Below are 14,203 nucleotides of genomic sequence, written 5' to 3' on the forward strand. Positions count from 1 at the left end.
TTTAAATTTTCTTTGTTTTCCTTGCTTCCTCCTTGCAGGAGGAAGAATGAGCAAAAATAAAAGGGAAGAAATTCTTACTGATTATCTTACTGCCTTAAATGACAATTTGGATGTAGTCCCAGATTGTACATCTGCCCCTCTAATGTACATCTGAAATGATATTAATACCAAAGCAGACATCTGTGTGCTGGATGTGTTCAGCTGCTTGGGAGAGTGCTGCTGCTGCTGCTGCATCTGCAGAGAGCAGCCTGAGCTCCTCCTGTGCTCAGCAAGGAGGGGCACGAGGGAAGAGCAGCCCTGGTGCCTGGGCTCTCCACGGGGCTCAGAAAGCTCTGAAATTGGCATTTCACCCCTCAGAGTTCATCCTGCTTTCTCTAACTCTTGCCATGAACTCTAGCTCACATCTAGAGCCAGGTTATGCTGTGGGATTACAGTGGCAATGGAAGAGAAAAGGTTTTCTCAAGGTATTGTTACCTGGACAGACACCAGCCCTGAGGTCCTGATGGGATGGGCAAGGGCAGCCTTTCTGTGCAGGCTTGAAGCCTGAAATGGAGAAAATTGCAATGCCCTGGCTGCACCAGCTACTCAGGCACACTTCTATGACTGTTCTTACGCTTATATTAATTATTAATTAATCATTTGCACCTGCAGAAAGAGCTGAACCTGTTTTCAGCTCAGATGAAGTTACAGACCAGGCTAGGAGAGTAAAAAGGTCAGGACAGGGAAGAGGTTTTACCATCCTTGTTTGTTCATAGAAACATATTTATATTTTTGTATTTTGCTAATAATTCTAACTTTAAACTAGTCCCAGAGTGGAAAGACCCATTTGCACTTGAGATCTTTTGTGAGAGAGCTTCATTTACAATGTAGAAAGATGACTGATATTCAATAGGTCCCTTCTTCTTCCAGGTTCCTTTTCCAAAGGCGTCATTTATAGGTTGCCAGGTAACCATAAGTCTTTGACTTTTAAATAATACTTCATGGAGGTACAAAAAGCAAGATTTTTTTTCCAGAGCTGAAGTGGCAAGAGCTATCTGAAATGAACAGTAGCCTTAGCAAAAGTGTATGGAGCTGACCACTGATATATCCACACCAAAATGTGGAAAAAGCCATGTGTTAAACTCTTCTGTGGCCTTGTGAATCCAATCCCAAACACAGAGAGTGTGCATTTTCCTAGCTGGTTATTAAATTGAATCTGCATATTCTTACTTAAGATCATATTAGTGTTCAATAGGTAAATAATATTCTTCATCACCTCCAGGAAAAGCAGGTGTCTGCTGCTCCCAGTCTGCTTCTGCTTCTCCACCGAGCTGGCTACAGTTCCTGCAGTGTGGGAGAGAGGAATAAAAAAGATAAGTGTAATTAAAATTGTCAGCATTAACATAAGAAGCCAAATGTCCCTAAAGGACAGTGCCAGCTCTTCCTTTCTCCTTCTGCTTTAATCTGAGGAGAAGCTGAGTGCTGTGGAATGGCCAGGATCACCCATGGAGCTGGAAGAAGGAGCTCAGTGATGGCTCTGCCACTTTTTCAGCCCTCTACAGGGCTGAGGCTCAGCCACCACTTAGGCAAGGTCCCTTATTCTAAGAATGTAACCCACTGTAAGCCAGAGCTAAACCCATGCCTATTACTGTGCTAAGCAGCACCAGATGCAGTGATTTTGGTTTAACCCCTTGTTACCAAGGCACCCCAGTCCTGCCTGTCCTGTCTCCGGCAGGAGAGCCCGGGCTGGGACTCAGCCTGGGGAACAGGGTGGATCTCAAAAGTTGTTGGTGCTGCCAAAGGTGGAATCAACTTTCACAGCAGTTAAAGGAAGATGTGACAATGCGGCCTTAAAAGCAAGAAGGTCATTGCTCCACCATTCCTCCTGCTCTAGTTGGCTTGGTGGTGAATCTTGCTCAAGAGCAGCTTTAGTCTGTGTCTTGCAGTGAGTCCAAGGGGCAGGGGATTGCCTCAGGTGATTGCCTCTGGTTCTTGTCTCTCTGATGTTTAGTGGCAGGGCGGGACTCCAGCCCAGCCCTGCTGGCAGGGAGCTGCCTGGGGCCAGGAGCTTGTGTCACAGGGTTTGCTCTTTGTCCCAGTGTGGCCAGGAATTTCAGTTCTTGCATGCCTAGCTTTGAGTCTAAAACCTCCACACAGCTTTCAGCTCCCCTTAAAGGCTGGCCTTTGAAAGTTTTCTCTGAGGCTATTGTGGAATATCTTACTCAAACATTCAAGCCAAATCAGTTCTCTATTCCAGACCTTTATCACAGCAGCAAAGTGTTAGAACAACTAAATGAAATGTTTATACCAATGTCTGAAGTTCACAGTAATCTGAGAGTGTGCAATGACATTCCTAGGATAAATTGTACAGCTCAGCATTGAAACATGACACATGACCACAGTACAAAGATTGTTTGGAAATCTACTGTCAGACAAGAAATCCAGCTTTGCAATTTTGGCTTCAGAATTTATACTGACACTTCTTTATCATAAATGAGATACTTACATGCCATCCTTTTGGGCATTACAGAATACTTCAGGATCAGAATTGGTGCTGAAAACACAGCCCATGTACCACTAAAACCAGCCAGATTTTTCCTAGCAGTGTGCTCATGTTAACTTTTCTGATAAGGTAAAACTGATAACACATTTATTGTGTGTTTTGCTAAGTCTGTGCTTCTGATGAAGAGCTCTGGCATTGCAGCATAAAGACTGCAGGCTTATTGCAGCATAACATGAAAGTCTTAATCCCTTATTGCTGCAAAAGCAAACAACTGTCCTTATGAGGAGCCTAAGCCAGGACAACAGAGCTCAGAGAAGAATCTTTCCACCCAGAGTCCCTGCAGTGCTTGGGTAGCAGGTTTCCCACCTGTGCTTCTGTGTGTGTTTATTTATACAGATGTTGCTGAACTAGGAGGACTTTAGTAACACAAAGTAGAGATCTGGCACCTTCAGCCTGCTTTTCTCTCTTTGCATTCCTACCAAACCCCAGTAAAACAGATTCACACCTGCCCAAGTACCAAAAGCCCTCAGCACAGCTAATACACCAGTTTGCTCAAATTGCAAATGGAAGTGATTCATCTTTGCCACACACTGGCTCCCCACTGTTAGGTCAGGAATAGCAAGGAGATGTGGGGGAGCAGGAAAGCTCACCTCAGCAGCTTTTTTCATTCATAATTCAGTTGGGGTTGGACCCAAACCTGTTGAAGAACTATTGCAGTTGATTGCAGTAGGATTGTGGTATCCAGCCATTTACTATGCAGGCAGAGCATAGTAAATTTACTTTTCAGCAGAGCTTAGAAATTAAATACAGCCATGTGATGCAATGGAATATTCCAGTCAAATCACAGCCCAATCCTTCAGACCCCACTCAAGTGTTAGGCTGTTGCCAGGTGAAGACAGCAAAATTGTCTGTAGTGATTCAGAAATGTTCAATGAAGTTTCTTGGTTGATATCACAGCAGGAAGACTTAAACAGAGCAGCAGATCTGGTTGTCTTGCACTCTACAAAACTGAAAAGGGGATTTTTAAAATGGCATCTCTGGCCTTGTGATGCTCTTTTAAAATGAGGAAATGTGGGGTAAAATAGCTAATGTTTTTTAAAAGATTTAAAAAACTTGACATGGGTAAGAAACTACACCCTCATCCTTATGTTGGCAAAATAATGGAAAAGTTAATAAGGGATTTAAATGATAGAGATTCAAAGGAGAGAAATATAATAAATGTTAATCAGCACAGTTTTTCTGAAAAATATAGCTTATGAAGGAAGCCTGATTTTGAATGTGATTACAAATGTGTTGATAATGGCTGTTGTATAGATATTGATAATATTTTTCTTATATTCTATTGCAAAATTTTGCATTCTGCAGCTTCAGTGAAGCACGCATTGAAAATGAGCTAGCAGATCTCAAAAATGAGATATCATTGGCAATTATTCCAGAACTCTGAAATTGCTCCAGGGAGGTTGGCTGGGGGAGCATTAAACAAAGTGCAGCAGATCGACTGATGAGCTCGGGCTAATCACGGGCTGGAGCTGGGCACCCCCTCTGGGAAACAGGAAAACCTGGATCTATTTCAGACTGTTCAAACAGCATCTGAAACTACTGAGCATTTCCATCAATGATCCAGCTGCAAGTGCATGGATTAAAGCCTGGGGCAGTGGTCAGCACGAGGGCAGGGTATCCCAGTTTGCTCTACACTTTAGTCGATAAATCTGAGCCCGTGCACAAAATGCAACCAAAAGAAAACCTGTATGGGATGCTTCTGCAGAAGGGAGAATTCCCTGGAAATCAGCAGCTTGAAAGATGTTTTAGGAGATTAATTGAAACTCAATGCCATTTGCCAAGGTGATTCTGTAGCAGAAAGGAGGAAGAAGAATGAGTGTTAGCTAAGCAATATCTGATAGGACTGGAAGGTATATCCCAGGTGTCCCACCCTGGTGGGGCTAAAGGCAGTAATGCCTTTCATGGGAAACCCTGACCTGGGAGGTGTAAAAAGCTGGATTCCAGGTAGAAAACAAACAAACATCACCAGGGCCAGATATCTTGGTATAAGGAAGAAATAATCAGGAAGACCACACCACACACAGGTGACAGTACATGGGTGACTGGAAGAGCCTGTGAGTCCCCTCTTAAGGGCTGTTTGACTTAAATTAGAGTCACAACAAGAGGCAGAGTGTGCAGGCAGAAATCAAACAAGTGCAAATAAGAAACTGTACTCACATTTTAAGGAACGACAAAAAGAAATGATGATGCCTCCATCTCTTGGGGTCTCTGGGTGGAGAAGGGTACAGATATCTCAGCCAAACAGAAGCTAATGTGCTCACTGTGGGGGACTGGGGGATTGTCATGGGATCCAAGCAGCCTGTTCCCTTCTGGTCTTCAATGTAATGAGCCTGAGAGGGAAAAAGCACAGCTTTTATTGAAGGCAGTGAAATTTTGCCTGAAGAAGTTCTGCAGCATAATTCCAGGTTTTTGAAAATTGAACAAAGTTCTTGGTTCTGAATACAAATCTTGCCTTAGAGTGTTGCTGTTTGCACACATCACAGAGTTCTTGAGCTATTTAATCCTCATTAGCGAAGCATTATTAATCCACAACACTGAAGGACAGAAGGTATAATTTAGAGAAATCCTTATGGGAAGGATCTCATAGGAGATAAAAAGGAATTAAAGTGTTTCCATGGACTAGTAACACAAATCATGGCATCCTAATGCAGTTATTCTATTAATGCTGTAAATCTAAAATTCTGCACAAGAGTTTTGGGTTCCTATGGGTGCTATAAGGTTAGGGAATAATGTTCATTTTTAACCTGTGTTAGATATAACCCTGGTCTGTGGGATTCCCATCTTGTTTGCTCCTTAAGGCTTTCCAGTAGTGTAATGTGTTAGAGAACTGAACTGTTCAGTTTACTATCTTGGGATTATTTTCTATTATACTCACTACCAGTTTAACCTGTCAAAAACAATTATTAAGCAATTTGTAACATAGTAGAGATGTAAATGGTCTCAAAAAGCATATGACTGAAAAAAAGAGCAATGACTTGCTGGAGCTTGCATACTGTAGAAATCTGTAATAACTTGTTTCCCAAGGGTTGGACCACTTGAAAATATTTTGGAATAGTCAGGAATTATCAGTCTGGATAAAAGGGGAAAGGCTTTACAGGGAGAGGGAAATCCCCCTGCTCATGGGAGTGTTTCCTTCTGTTTCACAGAGAGCAAAGAGGAGCAGCTCTCAGGGACACATGCCAGGTTCCCTGGGAAAGATGTGACACCCTCAGTTTGAGAAGCTGTGTCTGTCATTTCTCACAGCTCCCAGGTAAGAGCTGCAATGCCTTGGAAACAGCAATCTCCCCAAGTGATACTGCAATCACAGAGGGAATGAAACAATGGTGCTTTACACAGCACAGACAATGGGTGTGATACTCTATTCCAAAATGTTTCAGAGTGGGAGGCAAATTATCTCTGCCAGTAACAAAGGGAGCAAATAAAAGAGCTTGTATTTTCACTTAACAGAGCAAAATGGCTGTTTTGATCACATTTAGTGGTTCCTCAGCTCCTTCTCACTGAATTCCCTGCACAGAGGAGTTAAAGATGTAAAGTACTTAGACTTCAGACTGACATTTATTTTTTATGGTAGCACTACATAACTTCCAGAGCAGTCTGGGGCTTCCCACAACCCTGCAGTCAGGCTTCACCTCAGTGTTGGTAGTAGGAGACTTTGTTAATTCAGGGCCAAAAGAGGAGACAGAAACCTCAGCAGGCAGAGTTTCTCACTGCAAGGCTGTGGAGCTTGATCTAAATCAGAGAACAATTATCCTCTGGCACTCACCAATCCTCAGACCTGCCTCTTGGTTTGCTCCTTGTTTCTTTTCCTTTGCCAAGCTGTGTACATACTCCCCGTGAGGAGAGCAGGATGTTCATGAACCTGCACTCTCCTGCCCACTCCAGGTTTCCTGTGGGGAAGGTGCCCTTCAGCTCTGTCTCTCTGAATGTGTTCTTGGGTGCAGGTCCTCTACCAAGAACTTGTTTTGGAGATGAGTGCTGAGAATTGGAGTGGGGTCTGTTGTAAGCCCTTTGCAGCCTCCAGAGCTGCAGAGTCCCTGAGTCATTCACCCATCTGCAGAGCTCCATGCAAGTCTCACACAGAGTTTGCAAATGCATTTTTAAACTTTGCTTATGTAGATGTTGTCATTATATTGCACAGGTTTCATTCTGTTGTCTCCTTAGTGGAAGAGCTTTATACCTCTTTGATGTTTCTTGTAGGCAACTCCTCCAAGCACTGACCCTTCCTTCTTCTCACAGCAGCAAACTGATTCCAATTTTCTCTCAAGCAACCAACCCACTCTTTTATAACACTCTTCTTATTGGCTACAGCTGAGGCCTGTTAAAGTCAGGCCTGTTCCCAATCTCTAAAAATTGGCTCAACTGCAACTCCTTAAGGGGTAAGATTACTTTCTATACTACCTTTATTTTCTTATGTTCTATCCCTCTACATGTACATGTGCAGACAAAACCCAAGACCAACTCCAGTCTTGCAAACATTTACACACAAAACATTTTCTAGAAGACCTTCCTGACTTATCATCCCTCTAGGATTTTGGTTGATGTTTGACAGCTCCAAGTTTCTATTTTTTTGCCCTAGAAAGCCTTTTCTTCCTGTAGATAATACACAAGCCTGAGTTAAAACTTTATGTTTTTATAGATTCCAGTTCCTTCTTTCTGGGTAGCATCTGGAGACACTATCTGTGGACTGTGGACAGTGTTTCCACATAATTTCTATTCTTTATCAAATGTTTATTTAGGAGGAAACCAGGCAAGTCCATTCTGGAAGAGTGATTTCCTTTGACCTAGACCCAAATCCTTTATTCATCTGAATGGCTGTCCTGAAACACTAATGGCTCTTGAGCAGTCTGTATTGCTAGCTGGCTTCTGCATGCAGTGATTCTTCCTGATGGCTCTTAAATCAAAGAGAAGTTAAGACTGGGAGCTACAATAACAAAGAAAAGTCACCCAACAGTTGGGCAGTCAAAGTAGCATTCACAAAAAATGTGGGATATGTCAGCTGATGCACTCACAAAGATTTTTACATGCTGTCTCCACGCTGTGTTTGTGTTGGGAGCCCTTTCTGTTAACAGAGAAAAGAGAGACTCCCAGGGCAAGAGGAATATTTTGCATATTTTCTTTAGGATGGCATCAATCAGGTCTTGGTTCCAGAGAGGAAGATCTTCAGTGCCAAGAGGCACTCCTGGAGTGACAGTGTCAGGTGTCACAACAGGCCTGGTGGCAGCAGGTTGGCATTTCCAGCTGTTCAAAGCATATGTTTTCTTAGTAGGAATAGCATGGAACAGAACAAAGATAGAAACTATTGTCAACAGGGGTGGGGATGAGGGGGAGAGAATTAGAGATTCAGAGAGCAAAGAGAAAAAAAAGGCTTAACTAAAATATTTTCATGTTAACTTGATATAATTCATGCTTCAAAATTTGTATAAAAGCACTCAGTTCACTACAGAAAAAGGTGTTTTTGTATTTTTCCCAAACAGAAGAGCTCTACTTATCTGGTATGTGGATTCATAACAATTTATAGATCATAAGTTTGTCCTGTTGTGCTTAAACAACCACTTGCAGAGAATGCAGGATCACATAAACCCAGGTGAAATAAACAGTTTGGGATCCCATGTCCTGTTTTCCCTGTTCAGTTTTGGGATTTAGATCTGTAGGACAGTGAGCAGCCACTTCCCATGTCATTGTTGAATAGAAGCATTTCCAGAATAAAGGAACTTACACAGATAAAGTGAGCATAAGTGCATGCCCAAAGCAAATGATGAACCACACGCACACTGTGCAGGGCCATCAGAAATAAGCACTGCAAGCAATGCAAACCTTAACTCTGAAGTAAAGTGTGTGCTCTAAATTTAGATCAACTCCCTTGCACGTTTGTTTGTTTTATATTTTCCTTGCTTGACTTGCATTTATCAATATAGTGCTAAATTGCCAAACAGTCCCATTACACTGTTAATATTTGCCTCTGCATTTCAATGACAGCTAAAATGCACTGAAGAAAAAATGCAATCCTCCATGAGTCAACACTGAGCTGGTGGTGATAGAATATCCTGGAGCCAAATTCACCTAATGCTTTTGCTGAGAACAACAAACTGAAGCCTTGCATTCTGGCCGGATTTAATCTCTGTCAGAATTTATACATTTTACTTAGAAAACAAGATGTGGCATCTTCTAGATGCATAAATTACTGTCTAATACTAATTTTCCTGTTGTATCCAGTGGTTGTTGGTACCTTTTGTAGCCCACATCACAGCAACAGGTGAAACACTCTGCCTTTTCTCTTACAAGCTATTTAAAATTGAATTTGTTGATGTTTCTGCAAGGGAATGAACTGCATAATGGTAAAACACAAGACCCTTAAAATGAGAAGTTGGATATTTTGAATTACGTGTATTGTGAATGAGAAGGAGCAGGGTGGCAGGAGTGCCCTTGCTGTGGTGATGTGCTGCTAGGACTCCTTGGAACTGGGTCAAAAAGCTGTCATTGGTTTACTCCAGGCTAAACCTCATCAGCTGAGTTCTGAAAAGAGGCAAAATTATTCTGTAATAGCTCAGCTGGGCACGTGAGTGCAAGTCCTGACAGTGACAAAATGGCAAGCACAAGAAGCAAGCAAGGAGATAATTTTTGCTTTTTTTTCCCCCAATGATAAGGCTTAGTATTTCTATAAAGAGATTTTTTTCAGGAGACTGGGATTAAACTATCAACATTTTAAAGAAGATTCTCTGTTGGTTTGGTAGAGAAAAAAAAAAAGCACGAGCTCTGAACTGCAGTGTTTTGGTACCTGCATGTGACAACCATTTCCATGGATTATCGACCTTGCAGATTTAAAAAAAAATTATGGAGAATTCAGGATGTGAGATGCATTTTTGCAGAAGTTCTCTCTGTCTTGTCACTTTCAGCAATGAGCCACATTCAGAGAAAGAAATCTCAAGGTTTTTTTCTAGGGCAGTAGCATAGCAGCATCCAAAAGTGTGAACCTCTGTCAAAAGTTGAGCACTGCACAGAAGAGTTTCACTTAAAATATGGCTTAAGGAGCTGAGTATGCTCTCAAATAGGAGCTTTGAATTGTATTTTGTAGCCATTAACATCTATCTGGACAAGGTGGCAGTTCAGAAGCTACACAGAGAATGGGATTTGATTCAGTGTGCTGGGGATTGTGCCCCAAGACTGAGATTTGTTGAACCAAATGTTGTGCTTTGGGGTCACTGTGCTTCAGACAGAGGGAAGTCTGACAGATATTTCAGGATATGAGTTCAATATAATCAATTTGTGATTACTGGGACCTGGGCTTAGTGTATGTGTTCGTTTTGGTTGTAAATTGCAGTTCTTTTGTCAGGCCTGGGATATAAATAAACTCATTTCCTTTGGTGCCTCATGCCCAAAGGATGCAAAAAGGACCATCTAATTTCAGATTTACCTGCATTTTCCAGCCTGTCTAATCAGCTGCTCTCCACCTGGGGCCAGGACTGGTGGCCTCTCCTTGGCCAGCTAACACCTCCTGCAGTGTTAAGGGACAGAGAGGGGAATCTCTTCCCTTACTGCAAGAGTGGAACATTAACCCTTTCATTTCCTTGCCAGGCAAAGTGCTCTTCCACCTAATCACAGCAAAGCACAGAGCTCCTGGTGAGTTTGGTTTGCTTCAGACAGCATTGCTATTGAGTGAAGGCTTTGAACAGCTTTAATGTCTTTAATTTAGCAGGGAGATCAGACAGCAGGTGGTGCATTGTTCAACAGTTCCAGATATGACTGCGTTATGTGTTTTAGTGCTGTACTTGTGCTTTAATTACCATGAATTAACATCAGTTAAAAGCACCAGAGCAGCCAGTGAAGACCTGTGGAAGTGCATTTGTTGCTCAGCAGTCTGGGTGCTGCAGGTCATGTGAGGAAGTTAGCAGGAGCCCAGTGTACTGGTGAGGAGGCTCAGGTGTTGCACAGATTTTCTGTATCTTGGAGAAACCATTTATTCTCACTGTGCCCACTTTCTTCCCATGTTGCTTGCCAATTTGTAAAATACACTGCAAGCAGAGAAGTGCTTTCATCTATTTATTTAGATGGAATGATTTGGAGCAGAGACCTTTTTCACTGTGTATCCTGGAAGCACTCTCGAAACCCTGTCTCTATCCTCCAAATAAGCAAACACTCATAATGCACTGCTCCAAGAGGATGGCATTACAGCAGGTAGCACTGCACATGGCTGAATAAAAGATTCCAGCTTTCCACGTGCCACCCTTGTAATTCCATTAGAATTCATTATGGATGTTCAGGTTACATGGAAGATGCACTGCCCAGCTCACATAACCCAGTCTCTCATGCTGCCAGAAGAGAAGGAGCCAAGCAGTTAAGAGAACAAGGGTCATGAAACTGTTTCACCCAAACCCAAACTCCTAGGGAAATTAATAAGAAATAAATTTCACAAAAGGCTTGTATTTATTTATACTATTAACTATCACAATAATCTTCCAAAGGAGAAAAAACATGATTCAAGAATAACTCACCAGAAGAACAGAAAGGGATCTCAAGGGTAAAGAGGCTGCTTAGATTCCAGAAAGCAGAAAGAAGCCACAAGTTATCTGAGAGCTGTCTTTAATTATTTAAATTTCTAATGAAAAATAATTTACAAAGCCAACATGGGCTCTCTTAAGCAAATTGATTTCTTAAAACATTTAAAATCACTCGGACATTTCACTTTTGTCTGTGTTGCTTGTTCCTTTCATTCCTGCAGCACTCTGCCTGTGCAGATCAGAGTAGCTGTCACTGCAGAACAGCCATCTCATTTTGTTTACTTTGTGTTTCAAAGGGAATCGAACAAGCCCAGGATTCACTTTCTCTAAACAAATACTGGCAAGACAAAGGTATCACAGCTATTCTGGGGACAAGAGGTTCGCTGAGATGGGAAATGGTAAAGACTGGCAAGAAAAAAACAGTCAATGTGTTTTTATCTGAAAAAAAGTTAATCCTTTTCACAGCCTCATTTTCTTTGCTTTTGAGATAGCTCTCCTTTTTCATTTAGGTTTTAGAGTTTTTAAGCTAAGGGAAGCAAGAAACCAAGATATTTCCTTTGTTCCTGTCAAGTAGCTTGAACAGTTCCAGAACAGAAACCAGTCGGAGCAGTGTGATTAGCGTAGCCAATTAAAGTGGATTTGCATATTCACAACGCAGCTATCGAGAAATAACTCTGCAGAGATAAGGGGAGTGTGGCAGTGCCTGCGTGCCAGTCAGAGCAGGCTGGCACTGTGCTGTGTGGCACTTGAGCAGGGACAGCGGGGTGATGCTGCACCAGCCTGGCACAGCAAGGGAGGGAAGGGCTCTGGGCAGGCAGGAGCAGCCTGGCCCTGCAGGCTGGAAAGGGTTAACCTGCAACCTGCTGTTGCATCTGTCCAACGGGTTTGTTTTCCCAGCATTCATTCCAGCCGATTTTTTGCTGACAGTTTTTACCTCCTCGGGAGTTTGGGATGCCCTGGTCCACGGGCACGGTGGGGGGCAAGGTGGGGGGTGAGCTTTGCAAGGTGCACAAGGGAGCTTCACTCAGTGGATGGATGGTAAAGCCCTGCTTTCTTCTGCCCCAAAAAAGGCTTTTCACCATGGTGGCATCCAAGGACCAGTCCAGAAAGCATAACAGCCCTCCAGGAAGCCTTGTGCACTCTGTTGGATAACAAACTGGGGCTGGCCATCACAGCTTTGCTATCTCCGAAGGTGAAAAATCACCTTTTGCACTGCAGCAACAACAATCTGTGCTCCATCTCAGTGATTCTCTGTGCTCCATTCTCAGTCATCACTTACCAACAACTGCATCATTACAAACATTTGTGTGAGCATGAAATGGCTGAGTGAGGGCACACAGAGCCAGCTGCACCCCGAGCCCATGGGATCTGCACGCCCAGGAGGCTCAGCTCTCTCGCCAAGGGGCTGTGCAGCATCCGTGGGTGCTGATTTGAGAAGGAAATACAGTGGGTTCTGTCCTTAATGCTCTTGCCTCCTCCTCCTTAGCAGCTGAAGTCATGGTGTGCAATTGCAACAAATGGGGTCAGGAGGGAGTCCCTGGAGTGCTCTCCCGGGTACAACTCCACATTCACCTTCAAAACTGCTATGGGAAAGGCAACAACGCAGAAATTAACTCGTGGTATTCACTGCTACAAAATATCAAGGAAAACTTAATGAAATGCCTAAGGTGGGACCATTACAAAAATCCTGAGTCTATAAACTGGTATCGCATCCACTGGGGTAAAAACTGTGAGCACTGAACCTCCTTGCCACAAAGAGGCATTAAGCATATTTAGTTGTGGAGCAATGCCTCTCTCCAGGAAGATATATCTTTCTGTAATCACCCACAATAGGCATTTTACTCTGGAATACTCAATCCTGGTTTATCTAGTCCAGTAACCCATGGAGAATTTTTTTATTTTTAATGGTCTCCATCTATGATTATCCACAATTGTCTCTTTCCTTCCTAACCCCTTTGTGGCACCAGCTCTTTATTAGAAACTTAATAAACTTTGTGTACATTCTAAAGATAATATTGAAAACGTAAAATTGTATTCTGCATTTTATAATTGGTGTGGAAAAAAAATGGGGAGATCTAATCCTATTGGGCCTTCTCTTTTTCTCTCTCTCTCTCTCTCTCCCTTTTCCCTTTTGATGGTAAGCAGCAAATTTTAATTGGCTTCATTTCCACAATTCAGTCATGCATATGTAATCTTTGTTCACACTTTTATAAAGTAAAATTAAGTGAAAGAAATGGGGTAATAATAGAAAGCTTGTCTGAGCAGAACAAATGTGAATTATCAAACGTAAGGAAAGATGACTGGGACTACACAGCTTGAAGTTCTGCCAGGTTTGAGGTGATTTTTCGGAAACAGAAGTGCATAAATAATGCACAGAAACAGGTGCCGATTATCCTGTTTGGGGCATCTTTCTGTTCATTGTGTACTTGGGCTGCTGAGGTACAGTGATAACCACTGAATGTGAGGAGACTGTTTAATAACAATTTCCTAATGTTTCTCTTTTATCATGAGCTGCAAGCGTCACATGAGCTTGTCTAGTTAATAAAAATCACTTTGTGAGCCCACTGCTCTTAGATTTGGCACTGGAGCAGATCACTGTACTGGGCCTCTCTTTATTACAGCTGCAAAAGCTCTACTGTCATTTTGCATTGTAATTTAAAGGTTTCCTAATCTATATACACCCCCTCTAATTAAATGTTTCCAGGGGTTACCTCGGGCGCATTCAGTGCTATGGTTTGAAACTAAAACTAAGGACCACATCAAATTCTTTCCCCTTGGGGTGAGACACAGGAGGGGGAAGAACATTTGCATCCCTGCCACTCCAGATTATTTGAAAGCATTGGCATGACTGGGATTACTGACTTGGTTATTTCTGTTATCTTACATGAGAAGATGGAAATTTGAAGGGAAAGAATCCTCGTGTCTAAATCTAGAGCTCATCTTATTTTATAACTTCCAAGAAGCCTCTTTAGAGTCTGTCTAAGCAGTTATTTTAAGAAGCTACCAGTTCATTAGCAGAAGCTGAAAACCAGAACCTCCTGTTGATGTAAATCAGTCTGTGGCTGCACAGGCTCCATAACCAGCACTGCAGATGTGAGGTCTCCGTTAAAGGAAATGTGCAGTAGTGAAGCATGTGGGCAGTAACACACACTGCAGTGAAGTCTGG

Source organism: Agelaius tricolor, unplaced genomic scaffold (genome assembly GCF_023055355.1).
Source record: "Agelaius tricolor isolate 1412-34295 unplaced genomic scaffold, bAgeTri1.0.p SCAF_10, whole genome shotgun sequence".
Classification (NCBI taxonomy): Eukaryota; Metazoa; Chordata; class Aves; order Passeriformes; family Icteridae; genus Agelaius; species Agelaius tricolor.